This window comes from Ambystoma mexicanum, chromosome 8 (genome assembly GCF_040938575.1).
Source record: "Ambystoma mexicanum isolate Mex_15411 chromosome 8, UKY_AmexF1_1, whole genome shotgun sequence".
Classification (NCBI taxonomy): Eukaryota; Metazoa; Chordata; class Amphibia; order Caudata; family Ambystomatidae; genus Ambystoma; species Ambystoma mexicanum.
Window position 1 is genome coordinate 533,525,787 of NC_090929.1, and position 26,596 is coordinate 533,552,382.

The window sequence follows — 26,596 nt, forward strand, 5'->3', positions numbered from 1 at the left end:
TGCATTAAGTGTAGGTGATACTAATTCTGCATCAACTGCATATCAGAAGATGCACATCCTGAATCAACTGCACCCTTGGCAAGCCACATGAATCAACTATATGCATCAGATGATTAGAATTCTGCAAGTACTGCATACATCAGACAATCCGCATTCTGTATCAGCTGCGTGCATGACGATCCGCTCAGCTTTCTGCATCAATTGCATGCACTGTATGATCCACTGCTACTGAAAAAAACAGATACGGATCCTGAAATCTTCTCAAAATGCATACCCTTATTTAAGCATCCCAGGTATTGCAAACAGTCGTGCATATCCAACTCTCATGCCACCTGCTTAATGACTACCAGTCAGGTTTCAAAGCTCAGAGAGAGAAAGGTATCACCTTCCTGGACGTTGGAGAGGAGCTGCACACTGCCTAAGACCGTGGCCATGTGAATGCACGCTTACCGCTCGATCTGCTGGCTACCTTCAAGGCTTTAAACCTGTTTGTGCTACTAAATTGGTCGGCAGGCCTTGGTTGGAAAGCTACAGTGTTCATGTTTCACGGCCTTCCCTGCTCTCAAGAACTACAAACACACCTTGCATAGTTCCATGCGGATTGAACCACACATGGATGCTCTTTCACCTCTACAGCGTCCTATTGGTCAGCATCATCGAAATTCACATCAGACTCCACATGTATGTGAGGGATACCTAGATCCATTGCAATCTTCAAAAGGGATCCTGGGACTGCCTTCATGCTGTAGTCTGCCTAAAATATGCACAATAATGGGCATGTCATGTTTTCTAGGGTCTTAATGGATCGGAGATAGTGATCCATCTCATGGAAGCAGTGGCCATACCTTCTCTCCATTTAACGGGCTAGCTCCATTGTGCCACCCCTTTAGCCAGAACTGAAGATGCACACTTATTCAACTGCAACCCCTACCTTATCCCACTGGCCAATACAGACATCAAAAATGCTTTTCACCATCTTGGCAAATGACACCAGATCCTCCTGCCACTGCAGCTCAATTATAAAATAGCTTTGCTCCAAGTGATGGTCACATCAGAGCTTGACTACTTTAATGAGACAGCTGCAGGTAATATTGGAAGTTATCTGTCCAGACACCTGGTTTAAAGTTTCAGCCAAAGCAAATTGGAAGAAGGAACCAGGTGAGATGTGTAGTGACAGTGCAGTGACCAGGAAGAAGAGAGCCAAAAAGAGGTTCATGGTGGGATCATGGGTGGTGGCAAGAAATAAGTGTAAGTGGAGCAGAGGAGCAGTCAGGCACAAGGATTTGCTGATGCATTTCTGAGCACCAGTAGGATCCTTGGAAACTCTAACTACACTGGGGAATATTTCCCAGAAGCCAATGATCATAATTGGCTGCCAGGATCCAAATGTTTCATTTCAAGGCTCATCATCAGCTACCGCTCAATGAAAGATATCAGTCTGAAAAGCCTGGAATACTTCATGATCATCTTCCCCAGGTTACCATATCTGGGACTCCCCGCTTTACTTGCCACAGGCCCTCTGAGATCATCTTCCTCATCCTGCTAAATATCCGCGGGTCAAATCGAGTGTCAGTATCTTCCAGTATCTTCCATGCCAAATGGTCTAAACTCTCTCTCTCTCTTAATCCCCCATTGTCTGCACTTACTTGCCACTTGATGGCCGTTTATTTATTTTTTCTTATTTATTCCACTTTTCCCATGTACTGCACTTTCCCCCGCTCCCTTCCCCCACGTACTTTTCCTTTTCCCCCCTTCCCATGCACTTATGCGATCTGAATGACACTTGGCCTAGTAGGATCGTCGTCTCCCTTTGTATCCCCCCCTTGCCTCATTGCGCCATGAAACACTTGTGTATAGGCGCGTTATAAATACCATATCATATCATATCTCATCATATCATTATCTCTCTTCTTCTCTCTCCAAAAGTGAGCCTTGACGATGAGAGATACCATTCCTTTATTCCGTGGGGATTGCCCTGAAGACCCCACAATGCAATGAAGGCTTTCCGGAAGACTAGATGCGAAATTCAATCCCTTTGTTACACCATCTGGGTGACTTCCCCCATTGTACTATTGTAGATAATCGACTGATACTTTCCTTGTGAGCCTCAATGCCCCCTATCTCATGGGCACACTGACGAAGTTGTAAAGTGGAAGGAAGCACTTTATTTAAAAAAAAAAAAACTTAAAACAAATATGTAGAAGCAATGAACCAGGCCACATGAGTTAAACAGATGGTTTATTGCTTATAAGGAAGACTGGGTAGTAGAGACCCCTAACCATCTCTACAGCATGGCATCAACTGACTCGTTAGTCAAGCAATAACATTCTCCAGCAATGCTCCAGAACTACATGTCACAGCATCATGTCATAACATCACTCACCAGAGTTCCACTCAGCACAATCATAGAAGACTATGCTAAGACATTACCATAACAAAATACATTAATCTACATTCTGAATCATACACTTTTACATACCAGGAAACTGCTAATGAAATAGTAGATTACATTGCCACAAACAAGGAGTGAGTTCAGGACTGCAGCCACGGTCAGAATTCCATCCTCCCAGCTAACCGTGACAAACAAGACTGCCACATTGTTGACCTATGAGTTTAGGAAATAGACCTGCAGGTCTGCAAAAAGGACAACTGTTTCTCGATGTCTCTCCGTGTCCGTGAGGAATCACGTGAAAAGCTGCAAGAGGAGTGCTGAGATGTTGAGTCTATGCTTCCTGCTCCAGGGTTTTCAGCTGCATTTTTTGAGGTGATCTGCTGAGTTTGTGGGAAATGCAGGAGAGCAATGATCTGTATAATGCCAAAGTGTGCCAGATCCTCTGGACCTCAGCGTGGTCTGAGCTCCCCAGGTAGTGAATAGAACATTTTAGGCAAGAATCAACTGATCCCTCTCCTCAGTTCAGATTCCATTCTGATTTCTGAACACTGGGTAATCTGATTCCTCCTGGGAATTCCAGGTGATGTTTGCAAATGGTTTCTACTCAGTCGAGCTGCCTCAAATGGGTTATCAGAAATTTCTAGGAGGGATTCCATTTTAATTTTATTTTTTATAAAGAGAGACGAAAAGAGTTGCAGTTCCACTGGTGCACCTCAACAAAAAGAGTTGCACTTCCAATGGTGCACATCGACTTTCCCATGGATGTTGATGAAAGTTTTGAAATCTATTTCAAGTGCATAGAGGTTATTAGTCCAAATGACCAACGATAACTAGGAAATTGACTCGAATCATCCCCAAACCAAGCCTTAAAACAGCCTTCAGGGGTGGTGACTGTCAGTTACTACCAACAAGCTCTAGATTACAGCTTGTCAAGTTTGGGAGGAAGAAGGAGCTTCCAGCTGGTGCCCCTTAATTGCAGCTGCATACAGATTATATTTCCATATGTGTTCGAGTGCAGAACCTGCCCAGTTCCAGGTTGGAGTGCAGCACAGCCATTAGAGGTCAAGTCGCTTACCAATATAAGCAGTTGCACTTAGAATATGTGTTTACTGCACTCTGGAAAAACTCCACACATTCTTTGCATCAACCTGCCTGGATCAGGTGTTTTCCAATGTTAAAGGTTTCAACGTGTAGCGATTGTACAAGACAGATATAATGATAAGAAAGTCTGGCCAAATCGGATGCAGGACTGATCATTAAGCACTTCTGCTGAGGCAATGTATGTGACCCAAACAACCCAGCAGACTACCAGCATCCAATAGTCAACACACCTTTCATCAGATATGAATATGCCAACAGCTATAGACATTTGTTGAAAACAGCAGCCCCTTCAGTAATTCACAACACAGGTTAAGGCCGACAAGCGCAAACAGAATCCACACCATGTTCGATATGGGACATCCTAAGCAACATGGACACCAACTAACCTAGAGCACTCGTGGAGCTGGAGATTTTGGTCACATTTGACGCAATCAGTAAAGAGATGGTAATAAAAAAGAATAGATGACATTAGAGTAAAGGGAATCACCCTATACTGGATGCCTCATTCCTGCCCAAGAGAATGCAAATCACGCTCATGACCTCTTTCAAGTCTCGACCTTGCAAACTAACATGTGGAGTACCCAAATCCTTTACCTGACTCCACTACTGGGTCTCATAAGAAACCTCAGGCTCACATTGTGTTTTAAATAAAAATATTTGGCTTTCACCATTACTTTATTAATTTCCATGTTATTTACACATTATATGAAACATACGGACACAATGGCTCGTTTCCAAGGCCTATAAAAAAACAAGCTAAAATAACTCAAGGTCGCAAGGTCGTGGATCGTTGGTTAGTTGCAACACAGCGAAAATACAATTATTACCCAATGATAAAGAGACTGTCCAGTCAAGGTTGTATACAAATATCTACTTTATTATTATTCAAGCGACAGTTCTAGCACATTACAAAATAAAAAGCACCCTGTAAAGGAATGCAGAGCACAGACAGTTTCAAGAAGGAAAAGGTATGTACTCTGGATACTGATAGGAGGGTAGTTGGTAAAGTAATTAATCGCTATAGTTTAAGGCTACGTGGTTTCAACACAAAGCAAGCAGTGGGTCGTAAAATGTCACTCGGGGCCTTTGGAGAAGGAGCAAGTGGACAGAACCACAATTTACCTTGTGCTTGTTGAGCATATGGCCCTTTGGGTATCGTGCATGCAATGCATGGGAATGAGGAATAACTCTGGCACCAAATAATCAAACCAACTCAGAAAGATGGCAAAGGTGCTGTTTCATTAACAATCATCTGAAACAGGAAGTCACAACGGACATCAACAGACGTTTGCTCGAGCTCTCAGTGCATTTCTCATAAGAACAGTCTTATATAAAAAAAATACATCAGACGTGATGTCATACTACGTGGCAAATAAGAAAAACCTATGAGGGATTGTGATAGGTTCAAGGGAAACATCTAAGTATACTTTCTATACAGGCTGGGATTGTGATTGGATGTCTACAGTCAGGTGGACAACTTATGCCTACCTCTAAAACATGTAATCTTTAACACTATTAAGTACACACTATATAATTGGTCTTCAAACTATAAGGCCCTTCGTTATACGTCCCTCTATAATTGGTTTGCACGTTTGTGCCATGTCTGGAACATTCAGTTCACTTATCAGTACGTAAGCTCAGACCCAGGTGCCAGGAGGTGGACTTGACTTTACCTCCCCACCCAATTAGCCCAGCATCTCTCATCACCCATGCCTTCTCCCATGAAGATTATCTTTGAACTTGGCCTTGCAAAGTATTCTTATCTCTGGGAATATATGGGAGTCCGAGCACACACCATATTGTTCTAGGACTCCACAATCAATTCTATTTCCATCCTTGGCTCACGTGACAGGGGACTATGATTTGGTCCATTTTGCAGCATTTAAATGTCTTAAATGAGTAAAACTTGACATGCTTGGTGTTCTTTCTTTGCACCTTAACAAGGGAGGATTCAGCTTCGCACGATCACTGCCTTCAAGAATAGATAACCGCCCTTGGCTGCTTCAGCTTTGACACCAGGCTAGACAGCCTCGCCATTCGTGTCCACGATCTCAGTTTATTCTTGCTGCAACACAGTTCTCGCCTTTTCTCTCCTTAGGTCCTGGTTTACTAAATTTATCACACCGATGTCAAGTTTCTATCCAATGCCGACTTTGTCTGCAGTCTATTCACTATATATAGCCAGCTTCTAAGATTACTTAATCTACTTGCATTACAGCATCCGTACTGTTATTGAACGGCTTGCATATTCTGCAGTGCTTTGCACACATGCAATCATCTTTTCGCATATGAAAGTTTACTCGATTCTTAACTTCATCATCAGTTTCTGTAAGATCCATGCATTCTCTTCAGCCAATATCCTTAGGGTGCCATACTCGTCTTTAATGACATCACCAGCTCCTCTTTTTGCTCCTTTTCATATTCCTTAAGGGAGTTCCTCCCTTGGATTATCATCTATTCGGGAATACATTTCATAGGGTTGTCACAGTGGGTACCTTCATTCGAATACTCACCATGGTATGGTCACAACTGCTGGTGTTAAGCATGGCACAATCTCAGGCTTCCAACATATAGGAGGTAGGGGGGCGGGATTTCCTGCAGAGGCATATACTGCTCCTCTACATTGCAGAAGGTCTTGGTGCTCGAAAGGTTGGAGTGAGTTTCAAGGTGCTTTGCAGCTACACTGACAGAGTTCAAGACGGAAGACAGATGCGCGTATCAGGTAGAAGGCAGTTTGGCGAGCGAGGCTGGATGGGACGACTGCAGGCTAGCCTATGCAGCAGCTCGGGGCACATGAATCACTGTCTCAGTGCTGGTTGGCGGGTCTGAAGCACTGGTCAAGGCATCTCGGATGACGTTACAGACTGCGGCGTGACAACAGTCATCTGTGCAGTCGGTTGCAGCTCAAGGGGCCCGACTTGCTTGCAAATGTCCTTTAAGGCCGACGCTGGTTGATGCTTGTTGATGCACTCTACCTAGCTTGTTCACTCGGCTTGTGTCATACTTTAAGATGGACGGTCCAAAGATGAGGAGAGCGTTGCAGGCCATGGTTTGGTTCAGAGACTCTCTGGCACTTCCCACCTAGGAAGCTTTCTTGCAGAGCCTAGCAGAGCACACTGTGTGCTGACTGGGTACTGGTTCTGGAGCTGCTGGAGGGTCCTCTGGGTTCACTGTTTCCCTCTGTTCCCTAGGAGATGTTTAGAGGAGGGGTATTGCTTCCCTCTTTGGAAATCCTGGCCTTCCTTCTCTGGCGGAAGCTGTAAGGCAGAGTGTACCTTCAGACAGGGTCCAAATGAGTTCTTCTTGTTACTCCTTCCAAAGTCTTCAGATGATCTCCCAAAAGGGGGACTCAACCCTCTTTTAAAGCCAAATGGGCCGCTGCGAGTGGTGTAGGCTAAGTCTACCTTAATGCACTAATCCTGGGTCCTCACCAACAATATCCTGTATGCATGACGTCATAACCAGAGTGCTTTGCAACAGAAAAAGTAAAGGAATGAGAACATGTAATACTAGGTCATAACCATCTTCCTGCCTGCTGTGGATCAAAAGGTTTCTCAAATTAATTGAGCTCTCTGTGGTTCCTGATTAAAGCAGCAGGTCTCCCTTGAAGTTGTGGCGAGACCGGATTTTCGGACACAGCCAAATCACATATTCGTACTTTCTGAAAGGGGCCCCCCTCGGGGATGACTACTGTAAACAGCTTTCCCAGACATGACAGGTCACTGCCCTTTATACTGAGAGGCAGGAGCTGGCTTCAGGTTGACACACTGCGTACCAAAGGTTGGGGGTTTCCTGTCCTTTGTTAGTCCTGCAACCAAGCCCACCATGGGCCTATTTGAATTAACTCATATTAGTATGCAAAGCTGCCACCAGCAGCTAACAAATGCCAGGACATATCCATGCAGCCTTTGTCAGTTAATTAAGCTGGCCATGGCAGAAGGAAAGTTTTGCCTTCCCCTTTCTGAGATGCTCTGATGTACTCTTGGCTTTCATATTCCAACGAAATATGACAGGAAGAACGGCGCCTGCAGGTGGTGTCTACGCAGAGTACAGAGGTTTATATATATGTCGGGTGGTGAGCATAGGAAAATATGTGTGGATTAGCCCCACACATTTTCCAGAGGTTGATCTACCATCATTCAATTTCATTTAAAATTTCAAAAAAGCCCAGGCGTGCGGACATCCACTGTGTGGATGGTCGAATTCCTCACACCTCCACATACCGCTTATAGGCTGATCAGTTACCATATCAACCTTAATCGACTAGGATCTCCTCATTAGCTCTATCACACCCTCTCCCACTTTAGCAGCTAATGCAGAGTCAAAGCACTTTAAACTTTAAAATCTTGGGTTCTCCCTTTGGATAACATATTCGCATCACCACCAACTCATAGTTCATTATGAATGTCCTTATTGTGTCTCCCAATTGAAATCAAGCTATTTCAAATCATGTCTCTTCACGTAAATGATTTGTGGAGCTTTGAAAATCCTGCACTTTTGGCATTCACCATAACAGACATTGATTTGCCCTTGAGACTAATTAAAATGAGCAGCTGATTGCTAAAATACTAAATCGTGTGCCTTGCAAATGTTGCTGCGCTTTTGAAAAATTTATTTTTTAACACTATCAGCTGGATGGTCTAATTTGAAATTCACAATCTAATTTTGCCTTCTAAGTAGCGAGATCCTTCACAGCTCCTGGTCTCATCTACAGATGTTTTTCAAGGTTAATTTGTGATGTTTGCTTGGGTAAAATCAAGAAACACCATCTTGGAACATCTGGAGGACATTTCTACTGTTCAGCTCAGAGGTCAATGGCCATCGCCCAGATGTGCTTCAAAATGGCCGTCTCAAAACACTCAAGAGAACCATTCTGCACTAGCTGGACCTATTGAGCTAAGACATGGTTCTAAATTAACCATTTGGACTCAAGTTCTCGACCACAATCCCAGGTCTCTCTTACAAACACATATTTCTCCTATCACTACTATGATTGCAATGATATGATATGATATTTTATTTATTTTCTATCTATCTATCATTTCCTATGCAAATTAGGATATCACCGAACACTAATATGTTCATATTCTATGTTGTAACACACATTATATTCTGGAGGACTGACGTGACACCCCCCTATTGGCTAATTTCTGGGCCATACGAGGTGGGATGGCTCTGAGATCCTGTATGGGCTGCAAATTAGCCAATACAGGGAGCTATGCCATTCCCTCTTGTGAGTGCAGTGCTGCAGGGCTCTCAGCACGGCGCTCACTCTGGGATACCATGCCGAGAGCCCTGCTGCCAGCACCGATCATCTCAGGGCTTTCGGCACAGACGTCACATGATCAGAGGGAGCGCATCAATGAGAGCCCAGAGAGGAGCTGTGCTCCTCCACTGGGCTGCAACTGACAAACCCAGCCTGGACACCAAGCCCACCCCCTCCAGATCCTGCTCTTTACCTTAATGAGGTGGGGGTGGATGGCTCTGACCTACCCCCACCTCCCCTTGCGTGAGAAAATGTTTGCCGGGCCTCACAGGCATGGCCCGGCATCTTGCCCATGACCGTAAACAGCTACTCTAAAATATTTCTAGGCCGCACTCAGCAGTGGGCCGACCCCATTGTGAGTCCTGCCTCTAGCTCCTCATCACGTTATGTACGTGGTTTCTGGGAACTAGCCAGGTCTCAGCAAACACTCCAGGCAGATTGTCAACAATAGTTTAGCCCCACGCTGCACCCATTTGTGGAACATAATAGTTTAGACCATGGCCTCTGGCTGTTATGGGCCCTGAATACCTCGTTAAACACCCTGGCATTATAAAACATAACTATGTATATCAACTAAGCCACCGATCAAAGACAATTGAACACCCTTTCCAACAGGCATCAATAGGTCAGAACACTACACCTCTGCAGCCAATTTACACACCAGTACATCCTAGCAGTGTAGGCACACAAGGCTCATTTTCAGACACAAATGCCCTTATGCTCTCATTGCAGGACACTGAGAAACTGAAGAGCATGCAGATAGATCTCAGTTACTTCCCATCTGCATGCATTTAAACAAGAAAAAAGTTATTTAGCATTTTCTGCTCCCTTCCCACACTTTTCTCTTTTCATTTCCCTCAGAGCTCCTCGAGATCTCGCAAATGTCAGCGGAGCGGGTTATACATCTGTGGTAGTCTTGGTTTGGGGATGTCTCACACCCTATGTGGAATGTAGTGAGGTCATATGGAATGTGAAGTTCTGATTGTAGTGAGTGCTCTGTAAAAGTCAGTTACATCTATATGCTGGCTGGTGTTGGGTGTGCTAGTGTTTATCTGGCCTGCAACCTACTTATTGTCTCTTACCTAACACCCTGGAGGAGACAATAAACTCATCATAAAGAAGCCTGGATTCAGAGTCTTCTTACCCTTCTAACCTACTACATTTTGGTGATGAGGTGGTCTTGTGGTGTTCCATGGGTGCCAGAAACAGGAGCTCTGGCGGACGAAGCAGCAAGAGCACAGGCACTGCCCTCCAGGAGTACCATCCACACCAAGGAGGTGCAGGCGGTGGAAGGCAGGGGCAAGGCAAGCCGGAGCCAAGGTTTCTGAGGGCTGGCGGGCCGGGCAGTGCAAGCGCCAGCAAGGCAGGAGCTGTCAAGAAGCAGGGGGATAAGTTGAACAGACCCCAGGGGGCTTGCAGGCTGGACGGTGTAAGCACTGGTGAGGCAGGAGCTGGCAGTTTGTGGGGGGCCAAGGAGGACAGTCCCCAGAATCCAGCTGTGGTGGTGCAGGTGGCAGCAAGGGGAAGGTTCAGGCAGGTGCTATTGGGGTCCAAATAGTTTCTTGCATGCCAGTTGGTGTAAGCTGGTTGAGGAGCCAGCAAGGAAGGAGAAGCGCCAAATGTGTTGGCATTTGTTCGCATGCCGGGTGTCCTGCTGTGCCGCCAGGTAATCCAACGTGGGTAACGGTGAAGGTGAGGCAGCAGGCGCGGTTATGAAGTAGTTACTGGCAACACCAGGAGAGTTTGTGTGTCCGTGCCTGAGGTTGAGAGCCGTGTGGCAGGTGAAGTGGCCGAGACCTTTCTTGCATCTGAGTTATTTTGTGACTTCTGCCGTGAAGTAAAGATGACATTGGCGCAGGGAAGCCTGTGCCCATTGCCACGTGAGAACAGCACGTTAAACACCAGCGGTTGCCATAGGAACGTTGTGCGGCAGAACACGACAGACAGGTGCCGGTGTGTGTTAACGGGTCAAAGGCCCACAGAGCCACCAGAGGGCATGGATGCCACACTCCTATTGTCTTCGGTGGGATGTGACGTAGTAGTATCAGGACAGTGTACAGGTATGAGTGATAAGGAGTTGAAGGGAAATTTGTCCAAGAGGCGGAAATTGATGGACCTTCAAGGCGAGGAGATGTGTAAGGCGATGCATATGAGTGACGTGGGAGGGGGCTCCATTGGGGAAGATTCCAGTGTCATGTGCCGCCATATGTCAGGAGTGTGGCTGGTATTTTAGTAACTTGAGCTTGAACCTGATTTGTGGGTCCTATTCCAGAAACGTCTCTGCATCAAGGAGGAGGAATATCAAGTAGTGTTTCCTGCGGGAGGGCAGTGTTATCTTTTGTTGTTTGTGTGCATGTTGTGGCCTCAAGACGGGTTAGGAGTAAGTGGCGGGATTGGTAATTCCATTTTATGGTATATCAGTGAATTTAACAGAGAGATACCACAAACTTGTAATGAGCCCCAATGTATTTTGTGAAAATGTGTGTGCGTGCGTGTAAGTGTGGGTGTGTGTGTGTGTATGTATGTAATGTAACGTGTGTGAATGAGTGAGTGCATGATGTTTGGGCAGATGCCTGTGTGTGGGTGTATGGTGAAAGGGTGCAAATGTAAATGTATGGGCGGCTGGGTGTGGGTTTGGGTGTGTGTGAGTGTATGGTGTGTGAATGTGTGTGTGCTTGTATTTAATGCCTGGATTACTTATTGGTAATCTTCTTTACTCCTAGCACATTGTCTCCTACACAAGTACTGGGATCAGGTAGAGGGACGTGGAGGTAATTCTGGGGTGAGGAGCTGATTTTGTGGGTTGTGTAGGAAGGCGAGGGGATGGTTGGGGTGGGGCAGGGTTTGTTTGCGAAATCGTAATGGTCATACATGTCCACGCTATACCGGCATGATATGTCTCGATATGTGTTATTAGTGGCTATACTGGCATTTTGGTGCAGCCAGTCTAGTCATTTCTTACTGTGGCATGACTTTCTTTTACTGGACATCTGTAATAAAGTAGTCTTCTAAATGTAATTACCTGACTAGACTGACATTTGGATGCAGCCAGTCTAGACCGGTCTTACTGTTGCATTGTATAATTTTGTGGGCATCTGTGATAAAATAACCATGATAATTTTGATTGCTTCTACTGGCATTTTGGTGCAACGAGTCTAGGTTTGTCTTAATGTTGTATGGCATGTTTTATTGTAATATGTTCATTATGTGTCTAGACTGTTCTACATTTTGCAGCCAGTTGGACATGTTTTGATTCTGGCATGGCATTTTTAATAGCAAAGCATTACATTAATTAAAGCATTATGATATATGATATGGCATGCATAACGCGCCTATACACAAGTGTTGCCAGACGCAAAATGTTCTGTGTGCTGTTGGTGACTTACATGCATTGGATTTTTGGATTGGTGTTACCCGACAAAATAATTGCAAACACTCTGGCTTTTTATACAATTTTTCTCAGAATGTGTGCTGTATAATCCATTAAAACACATATGCATATCTTTCATCTAATGTAGTGTGCATCGTGCCTCTGCAGCATCATACTCATTGTGTGCATTGTGCAAGCGTGGTAGTCTAGGCGGGCCCAGAGTGTGTTGTGACTCATGATTTATTGCCGTGCTTTCCCTCAGCATGGTTCGCAGGGGGGCCCTCAAATTGTGTTCTACACCACTATGCTTAACTACACACTAACAGGAAATGCAAGTGTGTGATCCAAGTGCTTGATCATTTAAAAAAAGCAATTGCCACTTTGGCATCATTATAATCCGTTTACAAACACAATTGTTCCAAAGTCAATTTATGATTTAAGCTGTGAACACTGAAGGACTTAGTAACATGTAACCCCTAACTGCCGAACCAGTTGCCCCGGTTGACTTGATGCTGCAGAAAAGGGGTAGTTCAGAAAGAGGCAACCAATGTCAATCTCACTTCCGGAAGTAAAACATTTGCTTCAGAAAATTATTAAATGGATTGTGTGCTGACTCTTGAGCAGCAAATTGCCAAACACCACCGGTTATCTCCTAAAAATCCACTACTGGACTAAAGGCGGCAAATATACCATAATCGGAAGGTACTCTGTAGTGGACAACAGGACAAACCCAGAGAGTGTCTCGATAAAACTGTTAAGTTTAGAGACTGTTGCCGGTTGTGCGGCACGAAGAAGGACGCACACGCGGAGATGCAAAGGAACCTCTTTATTCCCTTAATACATAACAGACTAACTGGCGCCTTTACGCGCCTTCCCCACAAACCCCCACTTCCCTGCTCCTACGTCACACTAACACCCCGCCTCCCCAACGGAGGGGGCCGAGTGTGTTAACTCGTGGAGTGCCTGGCAACACTACCCCCGAACATTATATCCTAACATCAACTTAACACTCTTCAACAAGTCTCATTGGTTTCTTGATGACTCGTCGTGGCCTCTCCTCTTGAGCACTTGGCTGTAAGGCAATGGGGTTGTTCACTCCCTGGCTGGTCCCTCCCGGATCCCCGACCGGAGGGGTCCAGAGGTCGTCTCTCTGCATGCGAGGCTCTGGGGAAGTAGACCTCTGCGGCACTTCTGTGCCTTCCCTCTTGATATAATGTCTAAATTGTTGACAGTTCCTGGTGACAGCTCGATTCTGATCCTCAGCCGTCACCATAGTGCCTTTCACTGCGACTACCCTCAGGGGACTTGGGGCAAACCGCGGATCTGTCTTCCTGTTTATCGGTTGTTGCACAAGTACGTCGTCTCCTACCTGGAAATCTTTTATTTCATCATGGCGCCTCGCATCAGTGTCACGTCTCGCCTTCTCCTTTGTTTCAGCATCACGTTGGAGTGTGTCCGTGTCAAGTGGTTCTTCGCTTGACGACCTACGTGGGATGCGGGTCCGCACCTCATAGCGAAACATTAGTTCAGCAGGTGTCTTGTTTGTAGCTTCATGAGGGGTATTCCTGTAAGCTCTCAGGAGGCGGCATAATGCCTGATGCGGGTGGACTGCCTCCACCTTGGCTCTCTGTATTGCTTTCTTGATTGAAGCCATAAAGCGTTCTGCCATTCCATTCGCTTGCGGGTGCCGGGGGGTTATTTTCATGTGCTTGAAACCCAAATGCATTGCCAGCGCCCCGAACTCGTGCCCACAGAATGGTGGTCCATTGTCAGACTTGACGGTTTTGGGAACCCCCCACTCGCTGAATACTTCCTCCAGCACCGCTGCCACCTGGGGAAATGCTGTGGTGGAAACTGTTTTGACTATCGGGAATCTCGAATGTTCGTCAATTAGTAGCAGGAGGTACTCGCCAGCTTCGGTCGGCCCGTAGAAATCCACGGCTACTCGTTCCCAAGGACGATCAGGTATCTGTGTGTGTTGCAACGGGGGTGGACGTTCCATCGGGGTGGTGCACTGGCACGCATGGCAGTTTCTCACCCATTCATCGACCGCCACCTCCAGGAAGGGGAACCAGACGTGGCATCTCAACAGTTTTTTTGTGTTCTCAGCCCCTCTGTGACCTTCATGGGCCGTGCGGACCACCTCACTTCGTAGTGTGGCAGGAATGACAATCCTGCAGCCTCGTAGAAGGATGTTGTTGTCCCTCACGGCCAGTTCACTGTGCACCCTGGCCAGTCGTACGATCTCCTGGTTGTTGACGCCCGGATGGGCTAACATCGCTCTGTGGTGGTCCTTCCATTTGCTGGTTAAGGTCAGGCTGATAGCAAGAGCTGTCGTCGGGTCAGCAGCAGATGCGGCGGCCACCCTTTCAAGGGATAACGCTGGTGGCAGCGAATGATCTGCTACGTATTGCACATAGGCTAGCGGGGGCCCAACAGGGTGTCGTGATAGATAATCCGCAGGGTTCAGTTCACCCCCGGGGCGGTGTATGATGTCATAGTTGTATTCTTGTAGCCGGATGCCCCACCGCTCAATCCTTGGCGGCATCTTGGCGGCATCTTGGTGTGCGGGTTTCCGAACAAGGACAGAAGTGCCTGGTGGTCAGTGATCAGCGTGAATTTCTTCCCAATGAGGACGTTGTGAAAATGCTCACATGCCCACACCGCAGCCAAACTCTCCTTCTCGGCCTGGGAATAGGCCAGCTCCGGTGTTGACAGCGCTCTGCTCGCGTAGGCGACCACATGCCTCGGGTTGATGTCCGCACCACTGGTTTGAGCCAAAATGGCCCCGAGGCCGACTGGGCTTGCGTCCACCACCACCTCAGTGTGCCAAGCAGGGTTGAAGTAGGCAAGGCGGTGAGCTTCCGTGAGGGCCTGCTTAATGGCCGTGAATGCCTGTTGGCATGCGGGGGTCCACTCGAATGACGACTCTTTCTGCAGAAGTTTTCTCAACGGGTCGGTGAGGGAGGCAAAGTGGGGGATGTACCTCGCACAGTATCCCGCCATGCCAAGGAAAGAGCGGACATCTGAAACCTGCTGAGGCTCGCCGAGGTTGGTGATCGTGTCGACTTTGTCGGGATCCGGCATCATCCCGTCCCTGGAGAAGATGTGGCCGAAAGATTTGAGTTTAGACTTGCTGAATCTGCATTTGGAGATGTTGAGCGTGAGACCAGCGGCTTGAAGCGCCTCACACGTGGCGTGCAGCGCTGCGTCATGGGACTCCTTGGAAGCACCGCACACAAGTATATCGTCGCTATAATTCAGAGCACCCTTTATGGGTCTAATTATTGGCGTATGGCCTCCTGGAAAATCTCCGCAGCGGACGAGATCCCGAAATTCAGTCTGCGATACCTAAAAAGGCCATTGTGTGTCGCAAATGTCGTGATGACATGGGAGTCAGGGTGCAACTCCAGCTGATGGTAGCCCTGAATCAGGTCGAGCTTGGAAAACATCTGGGCGTTGTTCAACTGCACGATCATGTCTTCTATACATGGTCCCGGGTACCTCTCCCGCTGGATAGCCGTGTTGGCCACCCCATGTCCACGCACAGACAAATTTTTCCACCTTCCTTGGGAACGACCACCAGGGGAGAGACCCATGGGGTCTGGCCTGTCGCGGGTTCTATAATGCCATCAGAGAGTAATTGCTGGAGATCCTCAGACACTGCCTCTTGGAGGTGAAACCCGACACGTCTGGGGTGCTGTGGCACTGGGCGTACCAGCGGGTCAATGTGCAGCCTGATAGGGGGGGCATTGAGTTTTCCCAGTCCTGTACACAGCTTAGGAAATCTTTTCATCACGTCGTCTTGTGTGATGAGATTGTGGTTTTGGAAACACGCTATTGCGCCGATCGAGTTCTTCAGGTCCAGGTCGTTTGGGGTTGCGGTAATGGTATCTCCCGTTTTCACGTGGATCTCGATCAGCCCCAGGCGGGACGCTGTGTGGTAGCTGAGTAGACATCTGCTCCTGGCGAGCGAGCGAATAACGTGGATGGTTGTGTCCACTTGTCGTCCATTCAGGAGAAAACGTTGAGTAAACTGTCCCACAGTCTGCAGGGGGGTTGCAGCGCCCCACTGGAAGATTCTCGAGTGTGATGGCTCAAGCGGCGGTGGGTTTGACATCCTGCCATAGTCCTGTTCGCCCATGATATTCACGGTAGCGCCCGAGTCGATCATGAACTGGAATTGGCAGTTTCCCATCTTGATTGGGATTTTCGGGGCTTCCCTCGCCTCTTCGTTATCAAGAATGAGGTTGACGAACTCGTCCTGGTCATACGGATCATACAGCGCATTGTAGGTCGCCTCTTGAACTTCATGGTAAAATGTCTCAGGCCTTGGTTCCACTGGTGGGTTCTCGTATTCATCTGTGAAGTACCTGGACTGGTCCGCCTGGTCAGGCTGAACGTAATGTCCTGGTGTTTGGTACTCATCGATTGCTCTGACATATCGTCTCTGGCTTTGTCCTTGTTGGTACTGCCTCGGCTGATTGTATTGTGGGAGGGGTGGCCGAAACGGCGTTCTGTTGGGTGCTTGTGGATGCATTAGGGGAAATGGTATGCCTTCTCTGCATACAGAGTGAAAATGCCCCTCCCTCCCGCAGTTCGTGCAGCGTTGGGATAGGGCTGGGCACGTCCCGGAGTGTGGGAAGGACTTCCCGCAGCGATAGCACTGTCTTTGCTGGCGTGGGACCTGCGCCCCTGATGCTCTGTACTGTTGTGGTCCTCTGTCATTTTGGCGAGGTGGCTGTATGGCAGCTATGAGGTCATTGGTATCTTGTTTGGGGTTACTTGTGTTGCCCATTGACGAGGCTTGTGCATCGACTCTCTCATGTATGCGGGCAAGTTCGCTTACTTCGGGGATGGTGAGTGGTTTTTTTAAGAGTTGCTTCTTGAGTGCTGGGGAGAGGCAGCCTTCTATCACCCTCAGCCGTATTGCCTCTTCTAGGGAGAATGCGTCAAATTGGCAGTTTGCGCCCTTCACTCTTAGGCGAGTTATGAACTCATCAACAGTCTCGTGTGGCAGCTGGGTGCACTTGTTGAACAAATACCTCTCATAATCTCGGCTGACTTCAATGATGAGTAGCTTGTCCAGGGCATTAATCAAGTTAGGGAAAGTGTTTTGTTCGGCAGCTGGGATTGTTTTTACTACCGTCTTTATTTCTCCCCCTACAAGGTTGAGAAAAAATGTCCCTGATGTTGGGGGAGTCACCATCGCCGGACCCCCTCACGAAATGATGAAAATCCTCCATCCAGTCAGTCCACCTGGGCCCTTTGGTGGCTTGGGGCGTCATGGTGAATGGCGGTGGCAACCTCAGCTGTATCGATTTCGCCGCACGAGCAGGCTGCGGGGACCCAGGGTTGGACCCCTGGTTGCTCATGGTGTTGGAAAAGTGAGGCTCCGTGAGCGAGCTGCCACCACGTGGGAAAAATGGGTAGTTGTCGGGGTTAAATGATCCACAGCCACTGCGTGGCTCAGTCGTGTGCGAAAATATCGAAGTGCAGGCGTGCACCCACACACTCACCCAAGCGTCTGGAAGCAGGACCGGCTATAGGCCTTTAAAGGAGTGAGGTGACCCCTAAACTGCGTCTCTGGCGTGGTCCATGGCTCAGTGAAAGGAGGATGAAGCGGCAGCCGTGTGCGTGGGCGGGATCACCGGCCCGCGAAAGGAGGATGAACCGGCAGCCGTGTGCGTGGGCGGGATCACCGGCCCGCATGCACCGTCGGGAGTCGGGCGGCCGGCCAGGTGTAGGACGAGGACCAGGCGTGTTCGTGGAGGAGGAGGAGGCGCGGCGGATCAGCGACCGCCTGCGCGAGGACTGGCAGGTTTCAGCGCCCCGCACCAGGAAGGAGGAGCAGGAGGAGGAGGCTCCGCGTGATCACCAGCACGCGAGCATGGACGCGGCGGATTGCCGCTGGAGGACTCCGGTGTGCGAGGGAAAAACCTTTGTCGCCAATGTTGCCGGTTGTGCGGCACGAAGAAGGACGCACACGCGGAGATGCAAAGGAACCTCTTTATTCCCTTAATACATAACAGACTAACTGGCGCCTTTACGCGCCTTCCCCACAAACCCCCGCTTCCCTGCTCCTACGTCACACTAACACCCCGCCTCCCCAACGGAGGGGGCCGAGTGTGTTAACTCGTGGAGTGCCTGGCAACAGAGACTATGCAGTAGAATAAGCAAATCATTATATGATGCATTGTAACCTGTTATGTTTTCATATTTTCTCATACATGAAAGGGGATGTTACGAATTGGGACGCCCGCATGTCGTCAGAGGAGGTAGGTTGATTAAACGACACCCGCCCCTTCTGGGTGAGGTCAATTAACCACCGGCCGTGAGCACGTCCTTTGTGTCTTCCGAGCCTCCTTTGTTTATGCGAGGTAGGGTGATTAAAAGACACCCGCCCCTTCCGGGTGAGGTCAGTTAACCACCGGCCCATGGTTACTTCCTTTGTGTCTCCCGAGCCTCCTTTGTTTATGCGAGGTAGGGTGATTAAAAGACACCCGCCCCTTCCGGGTGAGGTCAGTTAACCACCGGCCCATGGTTACTTCCTTTGTGTCTCCCGAGCCTCCTTTGTTTATGCGAGGTAGGGTGATTAAAAGACACCCGCCCCTTCTGGGTGAGGTCAGTCAACCACCAGCCAGTGGGCACCTCCTTTGTGTCTCCCGATCTTTCTTTGTTTATGCGTAGGCCATGGAACACAGAAGCCTACACCAAAGACCAGTCTCCAAAAGGAATGAATGACGCACGGAACACTGGGAATGACAGCGGTTTACATTCTTTTCTTCTGTCTGAAGAGGAGGGTGAGAGGAACTATTTTAAATTAGTTTGTCTGCCCAAGCTGGGATGATCAGATCTAATCAGATGGGATCCAGAAGGTTTGGCGAGGAGAAGTAGAAATGCTGTCAGTTTCATAGCAGGACCCTGTACTGGAAACTCTTCCTCTAATAATAGTATAACTCACTTACAAAAGAACCAAACACTTCTGTAATCTGAAACTCAGGAGTATGTTCATGGTTTGTGAACCCAAAATGAAACTTATACATTGACGATCACGCTAAAAAGCTCTCTTCCTAATTTTTCAATAAACTGGGGCCGATTCACGAAGAAGCTGCTTTTATTAATTCTGTCTTAGTGCCTGCTGTTTAATATGAGTAGCTCTGCTTAACCCCTGACTTAAACCTAGTACATCAAAGTTACTCAAAACAACTTCTTTGTGACGTTCCTAATGGAAAGTTAACTGAATACGTTTTAAGAACGTGGTAGTCAGAGCTCATCCGTTGTCCTGGTTGGGCACCGTTTCCTAGCTCCCTACACATGATAAAGCCGCAGTGTACACAAAATGAAAGCCACATGCCCTATTGAGGTTTCTTAATGAGAGGAGATGATTGGGATTGATGCAAATCAATGAAAGGGGAGGACTTATTTGATAGTTGACATCCAGCATGTGCCCTGCCCTCATCTGATTGAAGGAAATGTCATAGCATATGATGGAATATAATCCAATAACACCAGCATGCCCAAAAATCAGAGGTCTGCAAACTTTGACTCTGCAGACTTTTTGGACTACAACTCCCATCAGTGCTAGCCAGCAAAGTCAATGGTGAGGGATCATGGGACTCATAGTCCAAAACATCTGGAGAGCCGCGGGTTGCAAACCCTTGCCATGGGTAATGTCATCCTTCCAAATGTTACTTTAAATTAGAGAATACACAAATCTGTGTTCCTCTGAGAAATGGGATGGGCAGCATTTGGTTGCAGCCTGATTCTGCAGCACCTACCCCTAATCGAAGACTGCAGGGTAGCAGTGCGGGGTCTGCAGAATCATAGAGAATAACCCTGTTACACTGTAAAGTGGATGAGGTCTTTCCGTTCTATTTACTTGCCATAGCACTTAACATTTTTAGTACTCGCAAGTAGGGGGAGGGGAGGGCAAAATTTTATTTGGTGGATCCAAATCAGTGAAATTTGACTCATGTTTCACTTGCGCTTTTTCACTGCAGAAACTATATTCTTCATGTGGCAAAACCTCATCATTTTGTGAGTCGCCTCCCCGGAAACCGCTTTTGCTCTAGCTTTGCCTCTGCACAAATGTATCTTGAATGCCAGCTGGGCCAGCCGGGCCTCAGCTTGCCAGTGAGTAACCCTCACAGGAATTGGCAAATCTAAACGTGACACTACTCCTTAGAAATGATTGGATAAAACACACCGGACGAAAAGCCCACTTATTTTGCTGCCTTTCAGCTGCCTTGTTACATGAGAAAACTTGCTAAGTGGCCTGTGGTGTTACTGCACAGGTCATTGAGGAAGGAGGGAACCCTGAATAGCACTGCAAAGTTGTCCATTATGCCCTTGGCACATTACTGGATACAGTTTCTGAAGCAGATCCGAACTAGGCGTTTGGTTCCTTTGGATCTTCAAGGCATGCCTATCACACTTGGCTCCCAGTGTCCCTTTTGATTCCACGGCCGGCCAGCCTCTCTCTTCTGCAGCATGAGCAGTTACATATATTGTATTAGGAGTGACACCTATCATAACGTCCAGACCGTTAGCAGCCCTTATCCACCCACAGAGTCACCTCCTTTGCAAGAGACTAGGCCATTTCAAAAACATTTAAAATGCTGATTGTCTGGATTACCACAATTCGTCATCCAATCAGGAGTGCTCTAGAAAAGCGGCCAATCAGATCTCAGAATCCCCACACATTTGCAGTGCAGTGCAATTCGTGGGGTTCTGGCAATACCTCTTGAGCCGTCACGAATGGCAATTAAATGGCCATGTGTTTCAACTGAAGTCCAGAAGCATTTACAATGTGGACAGATCAATGGAAATCTCAATGTGGAATGAAGACTAATAAAAAAATGAATGTACCAAATGTTTTGGAATTGGCGAAACTGCATATTGCAAACCTTTGTAAACGACCCACCTTAGCACCCCTAAAGGTGGGTATGTTCACGGATTGGTTATCAAAGGAAGTCTGCCTTCATCACTTGGCCCAACAGGCCTCAGGTAACATTTCTAGCCGAACTGCAATTTTTCCTTTGGGCTCCATTCTTTAGAGATGTGAATTCAAAAGGCCCTTGTGCCTTCTTTGATCTTTATGTGACCGCCTTGCAGCTTCTGATTTCGCGCACTCAGGACTTCGATGAAAATGCCCTCGCTGCACATATTACTTGTGCGCATCCATGAGACCTGGGCATCTCTTCTGACCTCTGTCTTCCATGCTATGTTGTGTAAGGCAGCTTTCCCCACATTTTTGGGATATCCTGCTCTTCGGATATTCCCCTTCCTTTCTCCTGCATTCTAGGTGCTCCCGTTTGGGCTCTTGCCCTCGGTCCACTCTCCGAGACCACTGTGGCCGGGACAGAGTGCACATATTTCTTCCCACTCGCCTCATCTGTACCCTTTGATTCTCTTCGAGGACGACCTGATCTGATGCTATTTCTGTGCATTTCTCATCTCTGTGGCCTTCCTCTATAATAAATGCGCCTAATTGTGTCTATATATTATTCAATGATTGCCTGTAGAGAGCTTGGACACCCTTCACTCCTGGTTCACACTTTATCAAAGCTTGAAAATAATTAAAAATAAGCAAATGCAAAGGTGTGGCAGTGGTGGAGGTTTTCTAAATCAGAACTTGGCCAGTGGGGAAGAATTGGAGGGCAAGTCCGCGTTTTGAACTGTATAGTCCAAGCACACACTTAAAATCGTGTAGCAGCATGATTGCTAATGTCCTAAAATAGTCCTTGAATTCAGGCAACGTACTGCCATGAGTAGTAAACATCTGTACACTACCCAATGTGCCTTACCCCACACTGAAGATTTCTCCTTACCTCCTCGTGTGTATGGGTGTAGCTGGATTTGGTACGCATTCAACACTTCGGTCCTGTGCTAATACTAGCATCTCTGGTGTCGACTGAATCCTAAGAACCACTCGGGCACCAAGAGCAAGGAGACTGTGAGTTGTCCCATGGTTGCCGTAAGCACCTTGTAGCAGTATTGGCTTGTTTCTTTTGTATTCTAGCACTTATATTAATGCTTTCCCAGTCATGAATAAATTCAGGACCACAAGTATCAAAAGAAAATAAAACAGCACTGAATGAGTTTCAAATGTGACCTAGTACAACGTGAGCTCTTTGTTAACCCAATCAAGGCAGATATTAGCAATTGAGCATCTATCGGATGTAGAATGAAGGAAACCATACACTGGGCCAGAGACACTAATTATACTTTGGTAGGTGCTGAATCGCATAGCTCTTGGTTCACCCAAACCTGACAAACGCACATACAGAATCATATGCAGAACGTCGGCAGAAAATGAGGTCTCTGGGGTTGGCACCAATGATCAAAAGCCCTCCAAACTCTCCCTGAAAACCGCAGCTGTGCGTCTACTACGGAAAACTCCATCACTTGCAAATGTCCGATGATAGACATGAGCACAGTTTTAAGGATAATGTGCTGAAAGATAGGTGTAGGTGAACTGAAACACTGCAGTAAGGCCAACACGAAATCCAGCCCGCCAAGACCGCGCACTGTTTCCAATAAAAGTCTTGGAAAGCCCTACGGTGGCTCATCGCCTAAGAAGGCGATTGAGGAGAGGAACAGAAGTGGTGCACCATGTATCTCACATGGTGCTAACTATTGTGATTGGCCCTGTGCCACTCCTTGGAAATGACATGAATCTAGTCCATGCAGATGCTGAGAGTACGCAGCTTTTAGATGGCTTGGAGCTGCGAGTGCTGACAGCGCGGAGCCGGCATGCTGCGTACACGAAACTATCACTTGCAGCTGACATGGAATCATTGCATGCAGTTGACATGAGCGATCAATGCAGCTGAAATGTGGCTGTGCGGTGCAGCTGACATAATGTCATGGCATCACGTGACATGAATATAATCCATGAAGTTAGTCTGTGTGGCTAACATAAAGCTATTCCATCGCTGAAATTGGGCTATGTGTGCTGCTAGCCTGGAGTGTTCTCATGCTTTTGATATGTGGAAGACATGGAGCTATTCCCTGACATGGTGATTTCCACTGCCATAATGTTACTCATTGACATGGAGCTATTATATTGAACTGACTTGGAGCTAATAAATGCACTTGACAAAATGCCCTGACTTACAGTGGCATGAAGCTACTTCTTATCCAATGCAATTGACATGGAGCTGTCTTTATATGTTAACCAACAAGCCCCTGCCTCCACACCACTGTTTGTGAATTTACCTAAATCGGGGAAGGTGCAATCATGTTTTCATACCTTTGCCAAATGACATTGTTCTCGATATTACCTATCTACCATCGACCGTACTCATCCAGAGGCCCTGGTATTCCCCCAGCGGGTGGTTTGGGAGGTCTGTGTGTGTGTGTGTGGGTGATTTAGCCGCACTTGTGTTTCATCTACTCCATGTTTGCATGACCTTTAAATAGCTCATGTGGGATGTGTTGCGGATGGTGTGACTCCTGTGGTGCTCAGTACATTATAAAAAACGCAGATCATTGGGTACTTGTAGACATGTTCCTCAAGGAAATACTTCCTGTATGAGACATCACAGCAGGAAGCTCTTCAAGAACCCACACCATCCAATCACTGCTTTCCTTCATGCCACCTTGAATATAGGAAGGTCACCCTTCAGAAAAGAAATGTGTTGCCAAATAGAGTCATGGTTTAGTATTTTAAAATGGAAGTACCTCCTCAATGGGGCCAATGCAAAAAAGAGTGGCCAAAAGCATGGGTACCACTGTGGAAGGGCACCACTAGAAACTGCCACCAGCTTGGGGGTTGTTTCCTTTTTTACTCATCATACATTTTACAATTGTAGAGGAGGAGCAAAATGCCTCTACCGGAAGTCCCACCCCTGTTTTGCCTATATGTTGAAAGTCGGAAGTTGCGACATGCACGACGCCGATAATGGAACCTATCCACGAAGAATTCTCGAAACAAGGTATCCATTGAGAAAGCACTGTATGATCTACCCGCGGAGAAATGACAGTCTCTTAAAGGAGGTTCCTGAAGAAGTGTGAAGCGGTGAAGGCAAGAGACTGGCGACGTTGCATGAAGCAGAGGTGACACACCAATTAGAGATGCCAAGGGAGAAAGTATATAAACCTTATAGAATCTGATGACGAAGTAAAGAATTGAGTAACATTTCATGTGCAGAATGAAGATTGCAAGTGCAAAGAAGCACTTCAGAAAATGCAAGCTGTTTTATAATTGTACAGATGCTGCAACGCAAGTAGACTAAGTAACCATGAAGGCTGGCTATATGTAGTGAATAGACTGCAGGTGGTGCCGCCAATATTATATATATATGTATATAGAATCTGGATGTTCTTCATCGCATTCTAGCAAACTAGGACCCCGTGAGCAAAAGGGCTGAAAGTGTGGCGCAGTAGAGAAAAACAGCTGACGATGAATAAGATTTGAGAAGGTTGTCCGGCCCAGTGTCAAGGGTTGGGGCAGCCAAGAAACTGGTTATCTATTCAACAAGATACAATGAACGTGACAAGTAGGGCAAGCTCCTGTTGAGGTGCAGTGGAAAAACACTACGGGTGCCAAGTTTTATTAATTTAATAGTATTAAATACAAAAAAGGAGCTGAAACACGGTCTCCGGACACATGGTGTAGACGAAAATAGACTTTGAGCAAGCCACATCGAGACGAAGATAATACTGTGCTCACACTCCCTTCTATTCTCAGGGGCAGTGATACTTTGCAAGGCTGAGTTCAAAGACAATTTGAATGGCAGACAGCAGGAGTGATAATTGATGATGGGCTAATTAGGTGGGAAGGCATGGTCAAGTCAACCCACAAGCGCCTGGGGTACCAGCTTGCGTGCTGCTAGCGAGTGGAATATTCCAGAAGGTTACAAGCATGCCAACCAATTATAGAGGGCCACGTAGCAAAGAGCCCTATACTTTGAAAGCCAATGAAACATTGTGTATTTTATGACACTGAAGATGACTTGCACTAGGGGTGGGCATAGTTGTCCAACTGACTAGAAAGACCCAATTACAATCCTACCCCCCATAGAAAGTATCCTAGATGTTCCCCGTAGTCCAACCACATTCCAACTTACATTTTCTTACTTTGCCGAGTAGTATGACATCAATGATGACAAGTTTTTAATATAAATCTTTGTTTTTTCATGTAACACGTTGAGAGACTTGAGCGAACGTCCATTGATGTCCGTTGTACTCCCTGTTTTAGACAATTACAAATAAAACAGCTAACATTTGCGAACTTCCTGAGTCGGTCTTATTAATGATGTAAGAGTAAATTCTGCATCGCCATCCATCCCATATAGTGTTACCTCGCTGAAAAGGCCTACGGGTGCACAATACTTTATTGAAAAATCGTCAGTTCATTCCTACTTTGAGCCAATTTGTGTGCTCCCCTTCCATTGACACTGGTAAAACACGCAACTGTTTATAAGATACCCTCTCACCTTTCAGTCTTAAGTCCATAGCAAATATAATATTGAAGTTTTCAATAGCACAAACCTCAAACTGATAAATCTCTTTGAGCTCAGGAGATTGACCATTGCAATTTGCGGCCACACACTCCAGGCAAGGGCATAGTAGGTGAGCACATATTCTAGTGGGATGGGCCCTGTCCTTTAAACTGGCAATGAGGGTTAATTCTTCACTCTAATACTATTCAATATTTATCTTGTGCACTGTGGGCATTATCATATGCCGACATGGCCTTCTGTACCATCACCTCTTTGTTTTTGCTTTGTCACCAAGTGTGGGACGTGTATGCCCAGACATGGGACTCATGCCTGCTGTCCTAGAAACCCAAGCTACTCCTCACTGATGATGCCCAATGAGGCTGAGACATATCTGGGGATGCTTGTGGTCTCGTGCAGAAGGGGTGTGACCTAACAGTTTGGGCTCGACTGCCCCTTTGGGGGTGGGACCAATCCTGAATTGCATACAATCTTTCCCCTTTCTGTAATGGCTTGGCAGGTGAAAAACATTGGTCTGGAGGGTTTGCCCAGACCAATTGCCAGAGGTTTCAGATGAATTCTAAAACTTCCAGCCATCACCTCTTTGTTTTTGCTTTGTTACCAAGAGTGGGACGGGTATGCCCAGACATGGGACTCATGCCTGCTGTCCTAGAAACCCAAGCTACTCCTCACTGATGATGCCCAATGAGGTTGAAACATGTCTGGGGATGCGTGTGGTCTCGTGCAGAAGGGGTGTGACCTAACAGTTTGGGCTGGACTGCCCCTTTTGGGGTGGGGCCAAACCTGATTTGCATACAATCTTTCCCCTTTCTGTAATGGCTTGGCAGGTGAAAAACATTGGTCTGGAGGGTTTGCCCAGACCAATTGCCAGAGGTTTCAGATGAATTCTAAAACTTCCAGCCATCACCTCTTTGTTTTTGCTTTGTCACCAAGAGTGGGACGGGTATGCCCAGACATGGGACTCATGCCTGCTGTCCTAGAAACCCAAGCTACTCCTC

The 26,596-nt window shown here is 47.1% G+C and overlaps 1 protein-coding gene across 2 annotated transcripts in view; it reads right to left on the bottom strand.

Annotated features, from left to right (window-relative positions):
• The window catches only part of MEGF6 (multiple EGF like domains 6), a 1,562,146-nt gene that overhangs the window by 251,438 nt on the left and 1,284,112 nt on the right, over nucleotides 1-26,596 (bottom strand). The gene's annotated exons all lie outside the window — the stretch shown is intronic.